This window comes from Lepus europaeus, chromosome 12 (genome assembly GCF_033115175.1).
Source record: "Lepus europaeus isolate LE1 chromosome 12, mLepTim1.pri, whole genome shotgun sequence".
NCBI lineage: Eukaryota > Metazoa > Chordata > Mammalia > Lagomorpha > Leporidae > Lepus > Lepus europaeus.
In genome coordinates, this window is record NC_084838.1 from 31653182 (window position 1) to 31666860 (window position 13679).

The 13679-nt window shown below is 34.2% G+C and overlaps 1 pseudogene; it reads left to right on the top strand.

The window, feature by feature from the left end:
- Window positions 1-4816: 4816 nt before the first annotated feature.
- On the top strand, window positions 4817-4990 carry LOC133772127 (U2 spliceosomal RNA; annotated as a pseudogene).
- The last annotated feature ends 8689 nt before the right edge of the window (window positions 4991-13679 follow it).

Genomic DNA, 13679 nt, shown 5'->3' on the forward strand with positions numbered 1-13679 from the left:
ATTTTCAATTCTCTTTATATACAGGAGATCAATTTAGTATATATTAAGTAGAGATTTCAACAGTTTGCACTCACACAGAAACATAAAGTGTAAAATACTCTTTGAGTACTAGTTATAGGAACACTGTTCCTCAACAGAAGAGACAAAGACTGTAAACACTCATTGAATCTCAGAACGTCCATTTCACTACAACACATTACATTTTATGTACTCTATTAGTTAACCATATCAGGGAAAACATATGATTTCTGTCATTTAGGGACTGGATTATTGCACGAAGTATAATGGTTTCCTCTTGCATCCACTTCAAGTCAATATTTTAAAAATAGGTATCCCTATGAAAAATAAAATTATGACATATACTAAAAATTGAGTAAAAACCATATTTCATTTCCATAATAGCAAATAAAATACATATTTTATGTAATTTATGTATTTGATGATTTTCCAGTAGTAAAGAAAAAAGCTCTTATAATTTATTTATTTTTTATAACTCTATTTTTCAATTTTTTTTACTTTTTTTGTTTTAAACTTTTATTTAATAAATATAAATTTCCAAAGTACAATGTTTGGATTATAGTAGCTTTTCCCCCCATAACCTCCCTCCCATCTGCAAACCATCCCATCTCCTCCTCCCTCTCCCATCCCATTCTTCATTAAGATTCATTTTTGATTATTTTTATATACAGAAGATAAACTTAGTATATACTAAGTAAAGATTTCACCAGTTTGCTACCACACAGAAACACAAAGTATAAATTACTGTTTGAATACTAGTTTTACTGTTAATTCACATAGTATAATACATTAAGGACAGAGGTCCTACATAGGGAGTAAGTGCACAGTGACTTCTATTCTTGATTTAACAATTGACACTCTTTTTTATGGTGTCAGTAATCACCCTAGGCTCTAGTCATGAGTTGCCAAGGCTATGGAAGCCTCTTGAGTTCACAAACTCCAACCTTATTTAGACAAGGCCATAATCAAAGTACAAGTTCTCTCCTTCCTTCAGAGAAAGATACCTCCTTCTTTGATGGCCCGTTCTTTCAGTTGGGATATCACTCACAGAGATCTTTCATTTAGATCATTTTTTTGCCACAGTGTCTTGGCTTTCCAAGCCTGAGAAACTCTCATGGGCTTTTTAGCTGGATCCAAATGCCTTAAGGGCTGATTCTGAGGCCAGAGTGCTATTTAGGGCACCTGCCATTCTATCATGAGTTAAAATATCTTTATGCGTTTATAAAAACAAAATGAAGTAGGTTAAATTCTGTTGATACAAGTATTGATTCCACAAAACTAATTATTTAAGAGTAACTGATTTGTATATCAATATAGTTAAAACTAGAGATAATAAATTATTCAGTTACACTAGACATCTAGAAAACAAATATATATTTAATCATAGCTAATACACCCTCTTCACCGAGGAAAACAGTAAAAATTCACTAGTCATTGGCTATGCTTTTGTGAAAATTTTGCATTTCATTTTTTTTTTCAATTTTGATAAATTATTCTTCCTTTATCTTTCTTGTTTTTATTAAATCCAAGTTGTTTCCAAGATGTTTGAGTTTTTTTGTGGGGGTTGTTTGTTACTTTAGTCTTGCCATGTACACGTCGTGATAATATTTGAGTTACTAATGGACTCTTTACAGGTCTCTCTTCACATGCTGCAGATGTTGGAAGAAAGTTAGATATTCATGAGTTTTAGGGGTGAATTTCCCTAGTTTCTCAGCATAGCACAATTCTGAATAAGAGATGTGTGAGTCTCTGCCATGTTTGTGGACACCCTGTATATTCAAAACTCCTAGTACAGCATCCAGGCTAATTGGACACTGTGGTAGAAGTCACAATAAATAAGCAGAAATTTATACACCTTCCTCTTTCCCTTTGTGTTGTTCCAAACATGGAGCTCCCAAAAATGACAGGGGCTGAGGAAAGTGTGAAAATGGCAAGCAGTAATAGAAGATGCACATTGGACAGAAGAAATTCTCTTATTTTTTCTTAGATGCAAGATCAATCACTCTTTTATATCACTAATTGAAAAATTTAGTATAATTTTTACTTTATTGTCAACAATATGTATTTATTATATAACACATTAGCTTTGGGTCATGAATTTGGGAATGGCTCACATATGTGGTTCTGGCCTCCTGTATCTCACACAGTTGCAAACCAGTTATTGGCTAAGGCTAGAGACTTCTGAAGATTTGACTGATCAAAAGGATATACTTCCAAGAAATCTCATTCACCTGGATGACAATTTTGTGCTGACTGTTGAAGGGATGCTTTAGATTCTGGCCACATGGACTTTACCAGGGGATGGTTTAAGTTGTCATGATGAAATGAATGCTATGTCCTTCCAAAATCTAAATGTTAAAATTCTAATTGCCAAGGTGATGCTGTTAAGAAACAAGAACTGTGAAAATAATCAGATTATGATGTCAGAGCACTTGTGAATAGCATTAGTGCTGTTATAAAAAAGGCCCCAGAGATCCCTTGTCCCTTCTACCATGTGAAGTTATATTGAGAAGATGGCTATCAATGAAGAGACAGATCATCACCAGACACCAAGTCTTATGGAGCCTTCATCTTAAATTCAGCCTCCTCCAAACTGCCAGGAAAGTTTCTTGGTTATTTATGAGCAACCTAGTTTCTGTCATTTTGTTAGAGTAGCTTAACTGGAGTAAAACAACAGTGTTTATGACATTATAGCTGACTTCCCTCAGATTGAAAAATCACAAAAGATCAAGGAAGGTAGATGTTTGTCTTGACAGTTTAGGTGCCTACAACTGACCTCAGAGTACTTGAATTCGATTTCTGTCTCTGGCTCCAGATTCCAAATTCTTGACAAAGCAAATTCTAATAAATAGTGATGATGCCCAAGTAATTGTGTACCTGCCATACACAAGAGAAACTTCAACTGATTTCCTGTCTTCTGGATTGAGTTCCCAGCTCCCAGCTTCAGCTCAGTGCCACCAAGCCCTTGCCAAGGTGGAGATTTGGGGAGTGAACCTGCAGATAAGATCTTTGTCTCCGTGTGTGTGTGTGTGTGTGTGTGTTTATCTCTCTTTTCCTCTCTCAAGTAAATAATTTTTAAAGATACAAACAAAAGGAAGATACAATGTAGTATCTGTATTTTATGAAACGGCCTTAGAGGTTGCAGAATTCATTTCCAAAATGTCCTATGGTTACAAAAATCAGCCCTATTCAGCATGAACAGAAACTGATTACCTCCAACTGCCTATATTACAAGAGCTGCTCCAATTCTGATCCAGCTTCCCTGCTAATGTGCCCAGGAGAGAAGCAGAAGATGGCCCAAGTGCTTAGGTCCCTACACCATGTGAGAGACCTAGAAAAAACTCCTCCCTCCTGGCTTTTGTCTGGCCAAGCCCTAGCTATTGAAGCCATTTGGAGAGTGAGCCAGCAGATGGAAGACTACTCTCTCTGTCTCTTCCTCTCATACTCTGTAACTCTGCCTTTCAAGTAAATAAAATAAATCTTAAAAATGTGAGCAAAAGAGAATTCAGCAATAGGCTAACTGTTGGTAACAAGAGAAAAATTCAAATGCAAAAAAAAGGAATTAGAACTAAGAAAAGGGGATAGGAAAATCTATTAGACCAAAGGAATGAATATTGACCCAAAATACAAAACATGAGTCTAGACATTACTGAGACCAGAGGTAAAAATGACTTAATGTTGAAAATGGTCTGCACCACTATAAGCTTTCTCTTATTACCCATGACAAGAAGCAAGACTATTTCCAAATAGTAGAAAAAATTTGAGACTGCAAATAGAATAATATACCAAGTTAGGCATGGTAGACAAACTCTAGGTCAGGGAGCTAGAAAGGTCAAATTTTTGTATAATTTTTATATTATAACATTTAATTTGCTCTATTTCCCAAAGTCAGTTCCTGAAGCAATTCATCTAATAATTTTAGAGGCAAACATTGAATAAGATATAGGAAATATTAATGAAATCTTCTTTATAACACTGTGTCTTGCAGAAAAACATTTCATTTATTCTCCACGAACACATTCTTGTGTTACTTCATTTTTCAGTATTCAGGCTGTTGAGTTAAATATCAGGATTAAAATTGTAGTGCCTTTTCTCTAGGATTGCAAATGAGCATTGATAAATTTAATACTATCTCCTAAAAGATTGATTGATGAGTGAATCACATTCCCTTACCCAGAAAAGATCATTGGTGTGTAAATAAGAACTGTAATATCATCTCTAATATGCTCCGATTATTCAATAACTATTTTTGAACACCAAGTCTGTTTGTTGTTATTATAAGTGCCTGGACTAAAGAAATAATAAAAATTAATACCTTCTTTGGATCTTATATTCCAGTAAGAGAAATATTAAGCCAAGTATGCAAAGCAGGGTAGGTAGCAATTGTTGCCAAGACATCAGAAAAGTCAGAAAGGGAGTTTGTTGTAAAGGAATGGTTGAAATTTTAGATGAGGGGACAAAGACAGACCTGCCTAAGAAACTGGTAACTAAGTAACTACCTGAAGAGCATGAATGGAGGGAAGGGCTGGGTGGATTTCTGCTGGAAAAACATTTCAGGTAAATTATATGACATTCAGAGCAAGTGTTGTTGATTTTCTAACTCCCAGGTTCTGGTGCAGTTCCTGTACAGTGTTTGAATGATAAATATTTTTTTGAATGAAGAATAAATCTCCACACAAGGGAAATAAATCTTTTGGAATGTCTTTAATTTTTAATCACTTTATTTATTTTAGAAAACAGTGTCTTCCTCAGAATCAAATTTCCCTCGAAGATTATTCATAATAAAAGGAATAAGGTCATCGCTTCTAGGCCTTTTGGCTAAGATCAAGTGTAGTATCATGTGTAAAAGGAATAAGGTATTCATTTTTAGAACAGGCAGATAAACTGAGAAAATTTTGATTGGTAACAAACAGAGAAATATAGTCCACAGGTTCTGCTGAAGGATAAATGCAAATGTTTATCTTTATGTGCTGATGAACTGATCTTATTTCATAAATCTCTGCTTTCTGTTCATTTTATCAAGGCAGAAAGATCTTCTTTTCATAGGATTTTGTACATTTTAGACTGTTTTTAAAACAATTTTACACACTGTGAAACCTCAGGCAATGTTTCCTCAATCTGCATAAGGAAAAACATAGTTTATTGTTCTTGTCCTTTTTCCCTGTTCATTCTCCCACCTTTGCTCCATTAAAATACATCTTTCTTCTCCAAAATCAATAGTGTAAGTCATTTTATTTACTTACACCACCCAAGATAGAATGTAAGACCTTTCAGGGAATGGACAATTTATGACTCAATCCCCAGATCATTGGGGTGGAGCACAGTAACTGGGGCCAAGATGGGAAGGGATACATGGTTGCTGAGTGAATTGTTACTCATGATAATCCTTTTGATAATTGGAATTGGAATTGAGGCATGAATACTAAGTAGTTGTCAGTCTTCAGAGATATCAAGTGAAAGGGTTAAAACGATTACTTGGGTATCAGAAAAAAAATGTTTTGGGTTCACTGTTTAAGCAAAAAGGAGGTAGAAGCAGTTGTATCTTTTTAGTGTCACATACATGTAGAGTTAAGGGTATGCATGCTATTAAAATGCAACCAAAAGTAACTCAGATCTTTTTAAAAGCACTGGACATTCTGACTAGAGTTTATTGTATTTTAAAGTTTGAATGCTGCCATAAACTTTGAGGTAATGACCTCATTTTTAATATCTTCAAGCAAATCTGTACATAAACATATTCTACCAAAATATTTTTAATATGAACACTGAACTGTTCTTTCCCTTAATCTTGCATTAATGAGTGTTCTGGGTATGTTGTCTTGAGGTTATCCATTTCACTGATATTATCCTGTAAAGCATATTATTCTGGGATTTATGAGATTTATATTCTAGTTTTGTTTCTGACTGGCTTCATGAACTGTATAAGTCATTTCAACACTATTTGTCTACTTCCTTGATATCAAATTTAGAATAGGCTCATATTTCCTGTAGAGATAGGAAGCATAAGTAGGAATATAATTTATGAGATATGAATATCTAAGAGAGGATTTTGTACTAATCTCTGGTAAAAGCAGGTTTGCATTACCTTTGGAAATTTGTACTGCCTAATATATTCAGATTTGGAACAAGCTTATCCTTTTGTATCTAGAGAATTTAAGAATTTTTTCTGATATCTTTCCACCTGTACTACCACAAGTCTAAAGATCAGGTAATTTTTAATGGAAAAGTTAAAATAAATTAAGATCACAAATGCTGTATAACTTAGAACTCACATGACATCTCATTATCCTGGACTTGATCCTTTAGTTTAGTAATAATGATGATAATTAGAATTACAGTAACAAAATTAACATCTGAAAAGCTCTTCAAAACAAATATTATTTTATTTAATGCAACAAACCTAAAAAGTCAACCTCAGTGTCAATATTTTACCCAATATTTCAAGTTACAAATGCAAATATCTACAGTATCATTGATTCTCCTTGACATAGCTAGAACTTCAAAAACCATCATTTTGGTGGAAACAGGGCTCACGGAATTTTTAAATGCAAACTCACAGAAAAGAGATAAGTTTATATATTACAAAGACACTTATATAATAAGGACAGTACCCAAAATCACATACTGTACAAGAGTGTGCCTTTGGGCAAATAGCTCCCTTTTTATTTTATATTAAATAAATCATTATTGGGATTTATTAATTTTCTAGGACTACCAAGGACAAAGCAATTTTGTTTGCTTAAAAATATCTATGATTAGGTATACTAAAATCATAAAATTAAAAACTACACAGCTACAGAATAGAAGGTAAGCCTGAATTGTGTCCACTGCTGGTGTTATGTATTTCAATTGGTGCCATGAACCACCAGAAATCTATTTTTACAAGAAACTAAAGAGTTTTCTGGGAATGTTTATCATAAAATTCAAACTATGAACCAAATCACTCAATATGAATTATTTGATTATTGGAATGGAAAAACAAACATGATTTTTAATGAGAAAATAATAGGTTGAAATAGAGTTGGGTACAATAAACAGTTCTGTGAGCCACAGGGGCATCAGCATTACAAGAATGGACTGAATTTTATGTAGGGAATAGGTATGTTAGGCAAAGTCGAATGGAGTTTGAAAAAATCACTCAATACGGTCAACATGCCCTATTCTCCCTCCAGCATTAGAAAATACTATTGCTTTGGTTAATAACCAAATATATTAGCTTACACTTAATTATCATTTCATATGAAAAAATACAAAGAAACATAGATACTGATTCTATATTCTGTTTGAAGAGGACAATAACAGGTAAAGTTTCCATATGTCAGTACTTCTCTAATTTTAATGAATGTGCTTTAAAAAACTACATGGGGATTATGCTAAAATGTACTCTGATTCAATATATTTTAACTGTGGCCTGAGATCCCACATCTTTAACATATTTCTAGGTGAAGCCAATTCTGCATATCCTTAGATAATAGTTTGAATAACAAGGTTATGTCTTATAACTATACTCTTTTTTTTTCAGTAAAGGGGAGTGAGTCTCAGAGAGATTAAATAATTTGTGAAAAATTACATGAACTAAACTTGTGCTGATTTGAATTCTTCGTATTCTAAACACAATTCTATTCACTATGCCAAGTAAGCAATCTTAAGAACTTGTTGGGAATGAAACATGAAGTAATAAAGGCTTCACCAATGATATAACATTCTAATTTGTTCTTGATTAATGATAGAAATTTCTCAGTGGTAATGGGGGGATATAAATATTACCAAGAAGCATATAAAAATAAGTAGATGATTTATAGTTGCTGTCACTGTGGTGGCATACAAAGAGTTGGAGTACAGTCAGAAATTAAGAAATAAAGCTTAATCATAAAATTAGGAGAGATATTTATAACAAATCAAAATTTTAATTGAAATAGTGCATTGAAATTCACTAAATACTTCATTTTGTTGTTTTTTATTCTATTTGTTCATTGATATAAAGGAAATAGAATTCATGTATTTAATGTATACAATTTTAAGAACATAATAATACTTCCCACACATTCAGCCTCCCCCTCAGCCACAACCTCCTTTCTTTCTTGCTTTTCTTTTCTTTTAATTTGCTATGACATACTTTCAAGTTGAATCAAAATCACAAACTTAATCTTCAACTGAAGAATTCAACAAATAATATGTAGAAAGACCACTATTCTTCAGGAGTATAGACAATGACTATAAACAACAATTAAATCTCAAGATGTCAATTTCATTCATATATATTGTGATTTTTGTGCTCTATTTTTAGTTGTCACAAATTCAAAAAAAAAAAAGCATGACATTTGTCTTTTGGGAGCTCGCTTATTTCACTACGAATAATGGTCTCAAATTACATTCATTTTTTGTTGATTTTGTTGTTGCTTCTTATTCCATTCAACCAGTCTGTGTCTTTTAATAAGAACTTTTCGGCCATTTATATTCAAGGTAATTATTGATAAGTAACAACTTGGTCTTGCCATTTTCCTGTAAATGTTCTTTCTTATCTCTCACTGAGTCTGTTGTTAAGGCTTTCCACTGTACTTTTTATTTGACATATTGAATTATTTATTTCTAATATTTCAGTTTGGTTTTCTTTAATATATCTATTTTCCAGCAGAATTTCTTATCCGTGTCACGTATCAATTTCTTTAACTCATGTATTTCCTTCTCTGTGTTTTTGAATAGTTTTATGATTATTCCTTTCAGTCATTACATTGACCTGCACATCTTCCCGATCTAATATTGAAGTATTCCCGTGTTCCTTTAAGGAATCATATTGTCTTTCCTGTTCATGTTTCTTGTAGTTTTATATTTTTCACATCTAGGAAAACATGTATTGGTATTTCCTCTGAAGGTTTTTTCTTTAAATGTGCCTCTGTGGCTTTTTGGAATGTCTGCTCCTTGAACAGATATACAAAAGTATATGTTATGTGGAGCCAGCATCTCCAGCCTAAGCTCAAGGGTGAAGCTAGAGTCCAGAGTGACACCCAAGTTGGGCATGGTAGATCTCTATAGTCAGTAAGGAGGAGGTTATGATGCTGGTTGGCATGTTCACAATCCCAGCCCTTCTCTGTCAATGTGAACCAACTTCTCAGGGTGAGCCCAATTGCCTATACACCCCATCAACTAAGGCACATGAACTACTCAAAGAATCTGTGTGCTCCATAGTATGAACACAGAGCCCTCTGCAATGACCCTTCCCAGCACTCAGGGAGCTCCAAACCTCTGGAGTTAGACCTAATTATAGCCCAAGAATCCAGCTAAACACTTCTCTGTTTCCTACTCTACTTCGCAGTCAAAGAATTCCCACATATTGATGAGCTCCCATGGTCACAGGGTTCATGGGATCCACTCTCTGACCTATGAGTCCCTCTGTCCACAGAGAGAGCTACCTCATTCCTGGTGCCAGTTTCCTGCCCCACAGAGGTTAGTCAGGTGAGGGAAAGGGAGAAACATGCCCTCCCTGTAATTAACTTAGTGAGCACACTCCCACATTTGCCAGCTCTCCAGGCCAGACTCACATCAGTGGGGGCCACATATTTTCCCTCACACAAAATCCGTCAGTGGCTTGGAGGCTGCAGAAACCTTCATTCACTTTATTCTTGGAGGATGGCACTTCCACCCCACTGTTCACTGGCTACCTTGGTGGAGGGAAGAGAGGAAATCAATGTGCCCTGCCTTCAGATGGTTGGGTGGACATCCTCCCCACCAACAGTTCTTCAGGTTAGACTCAAAGTCAATGGGGGCCATGAGGTTCTCCTTCAGATTGCATGCAGGCTGCTGCAATTTTCTGTTATTAGTCTAAGAAGATTGCAACTCTGCTGGCCGTGAGAGTCCCTGGTGATGTGCTGCTAGCCACTGCATGTTTGTACAGGTTTAGTTGCTCCATAGAGTCTTTCTTTAGACTTTCTACTGAAAACTTCCCTCCAACTGACCCCTGGGAACATGGCTCCTCCCTTGTTCTTCTGGTATTTTCCAATGGTCAAAAATCAGCTCATCTTGTTCCCTATTCAGTCATCTCAGATCCCCCACCCCTACAATGAATACTTCTTTTTAAACAACCTGATGAATCTGTGTTTCCGAGAAGCTCCATCTGGAAGACTGGATTGTGATAAGTATGAATCACTGGAATTCTTCAAAAATAATTTCATTGCTAAGTGACAATAAAAGAGTGATTCCTGGTAAACAGAGATTTTAAAATATTTCCAAAATATTATTAGTGTTTAGAGATCAGTTGGATGAGGAAGTGAAAGTGAGGGAAGCATTGGCAATCTTCGATAAATTTTAGCTTTGGTTGTTAGGTGAATTTTGACACCATCGCCAAGATAGAAGAACCATGACAAGGAGCAGAGTTGGACAGAGTGTAATGTGAAATTTTAGGCCAACAAGCCTTTATGGTAGCATCTGCAGATGAAGCCTGTAAGGCAAATAATGGTAAGAATTTGCAATACAAATGTCCACAGTATCCATTATCAACCTGGCATCACCCCAACAGCAGAACATAATGTTGGTTGGTTTTTAGAGTGCACATCTCTTGTTTGCTGAGTAGCAGCTGCATGATCTTGTATTAAATACTACTTCAAAGCACAAACACTTCCTCTAAGGCTTTATAATTTCATTTAAGCAGAAAATTCACTTCATCAACAAACCACTCAAATTAAAAAAAATTGCAAGTAATTTCTGGGAAAGAGAATAAAGGAAATCATCATGTGGATGTATTTGATAAAAATTTCTAGAAGTTTGCACTTTATTCTCTAAATTGTAAGAACTATAACATCATAACAATTAAAGTAAATGGAATAATCTAGCCATGTCAAGATTGACTATCCATACACTATTGTTGATAATATTTGCCCCAAGGATAAATTTTTCTTGTTATAATTCTATAAATAATTCTTTTGGATACAAAATGAGAAAGCAAACCCAAATAATCTACATATTTCAAGAGTGTTATCAGATATATTTTTCCACTCAAAACGCAAATGAGAGCTAGAATCAAATAAGGTGACCACAGAGCTGTGAAGCTGATTTTAAAAGCCCAATTACTGAAATTTATGCATTTACCTCAGTGGAGCAATACTTAAGCTCCCACTCAGGAATTATTTGCTAAAATTGTTATATATCATTCTAATAAGCTTGGTGATTTAGTTTCCCAAACAAACCTTGGAAGCAATGAGGCATAGTGGAAATAACAAAGTCTTCAGTTTCATTTACTACCTCATGAAAATCTCAAAAAAAGGAAACCAGCATATGTCTTATATATTGCACTATATACCCTATGCTTATCTTTGAAGTCATTAGTATAGAGTGAATAATATCTGTACAACAATGTAACTTTGCATTGATCACATCACCTATATGAAGCTACTTTACCTGAAAATTACGAGAATATAAACTGGCAGAGTTGCCATATCAATAAAATGAAATGTAAAAATATCCAACACCATGCTTGACACATAGCACTTAGCTTACAGATGGAAGTTCATAATTCATAGTATGTTAGAACCAAGGAATTGAAAGTCCAAAGGGAAAAGGCTGCTGGCATTTGGACCATGTGAGTAGAGCACTGACTAACAAGAGACAGGTCATGATGGGTAAAGAATTAAAAATGACTAAGTTAGAAGATGAAATCCCACATGCTATAAGAGAAACCTTCACCTAACATCATAATACGCATGAAATATCGATAGTTCTGCCTCCAGGATCAGGAAAAATATGGTTGCTCATTACTGGAGCATCTATTCTACACTTCACCAGAACTTCCAGGCAGCACAACAGAACAAGGGAATTAAATTGAAAGCAGCCACATTGGAAAGGAAGAAGTGGCATTAGTTTCAATAGAGCTGATGTGATCATCTTTACAGAAAAACTCAACAACAAAGCTACTAAATTCACCAAGGTTGCAAAATACCAAAAGAACACACAAAAATCAATTATTTTTGTATATACCATCAACAAAAAATAAACTAAAATTATTAAAATTAATGTTATTCACAATATTGTTAAAATTATGAAATTATTAGCATTATTTCTGACAAATTGTGAAGGAATTATACATTGAAAACTATAAAACATTGATAACAGAATATAGAAGAAACCTACAACATAGATATTTTGCTCATTGGTCACAAAACTCAATATTGTTAAGATGTCAGTTCATCCCAAATTGATGCCTAAAATTAGCACAATTTCTATCGAAATGCCAGGATATTTTAGTGAAAACTCAAAAGATGATTCTAAAATTCACATGGAAATTCACAGGATTTTGAATAGCCAAAATGCCTTGTAAAGTCTAGCGGGGAGAAAGAAGAATGACACTATGTGATTTCAGGACTTATTGTAAATCTACAGTAATCAAGATGATGTACTATTATTATTAAAACAAAAAAATAGACCAATTAAACAAAATAGAGTGTAGAAATACCTTCATCTATGGATAGCTACTTTTCAACACAGATATAGAGTCAATTGAGTGGGGAAAATACATTTTTCCTAACAAACTATGTTGAACTACTGAATATCAATATCCAAAATAATAAAAATCTCAATCCATACCACATATTAAATACAAACATTAACTCAAAATGGGTCATAGACCTTAACATAAAACCTAAAAAGTGATAAAACTTTGAGAAGAAAGCAGATTAGAATATCTTTGTAACTTGGGTTAGGTAAATATTTCCTTGATGGAACAAAAGAAGTGCAATCCACTAAAAGAAAACAAATGAGAAAGTGAGACTTGTCAAAATCAAAACTAGTGTTTCAAGGCACATATAAGTGTGGGTGTTTACCTCAGTGGTTAGGACATCACTTGGTATCCCCACATCAAATATCAGAGTCTCTGGGTTCAACTCCTAGTTCCATTTCCAATAGAGCTCCCTGCTAATGTGCACCCTAGGCAACAGATGATGGTACAAATACTACGGTTCCTTTACTGAGTTCCAGATTCCTATTTTTTTGGCCTGCCCTAACCCTGGCTATTCTGGGTGTTTGCAGAGTGAACCATTCTTTCTCTGTCTCTCACTCTGTCTCTGTCTGTCTCCACTCTGTCTCTACATCTCTCCTTCTCTAAATAAATAAGTAATAAATACTTTAAAAAAAAGATATAGATAAAATGATGGAAAGATAGGCTCTTGACTGAAAATGTATTTGGAAATCATATATCTGATGAAGTATTAGAATATAAATAATACCAAAGACTGTCAGTACTCAATAATAAGAAAATGATCCATTCAATTATCTAGAAATGGCAAAAGATTCCAACAGATATTTCACCAAAGAAAAATACATAGATGGCAAAAAAGCACATTTTAAAATTCTAAAATTAAAGTGATTGGCCATGCCAAGTGTTTGTGAAGATGTAGAGAAACTAGAACTGTGATATGCTGTTGGTGGGAATGTAAAGTGGTATAACTGTATTGAAAAACTATTTGGCAGTTCCTTAAGAAGATAAACATAGATCTACTATATGCTCCAACCACTCTACTTCTAGGTATTCTCTCAAGAGAAATGAAAGCATAAGTTCAAAGAAAGCTTCGCAGACAAAGTTCACAGAAAGTTTATTTGTGATACCTGAAAATCAGCAACACTTTGCTTTTCTCAAAATATAAGTAAATAAATAATGGTGTATCTATTCAATGCAA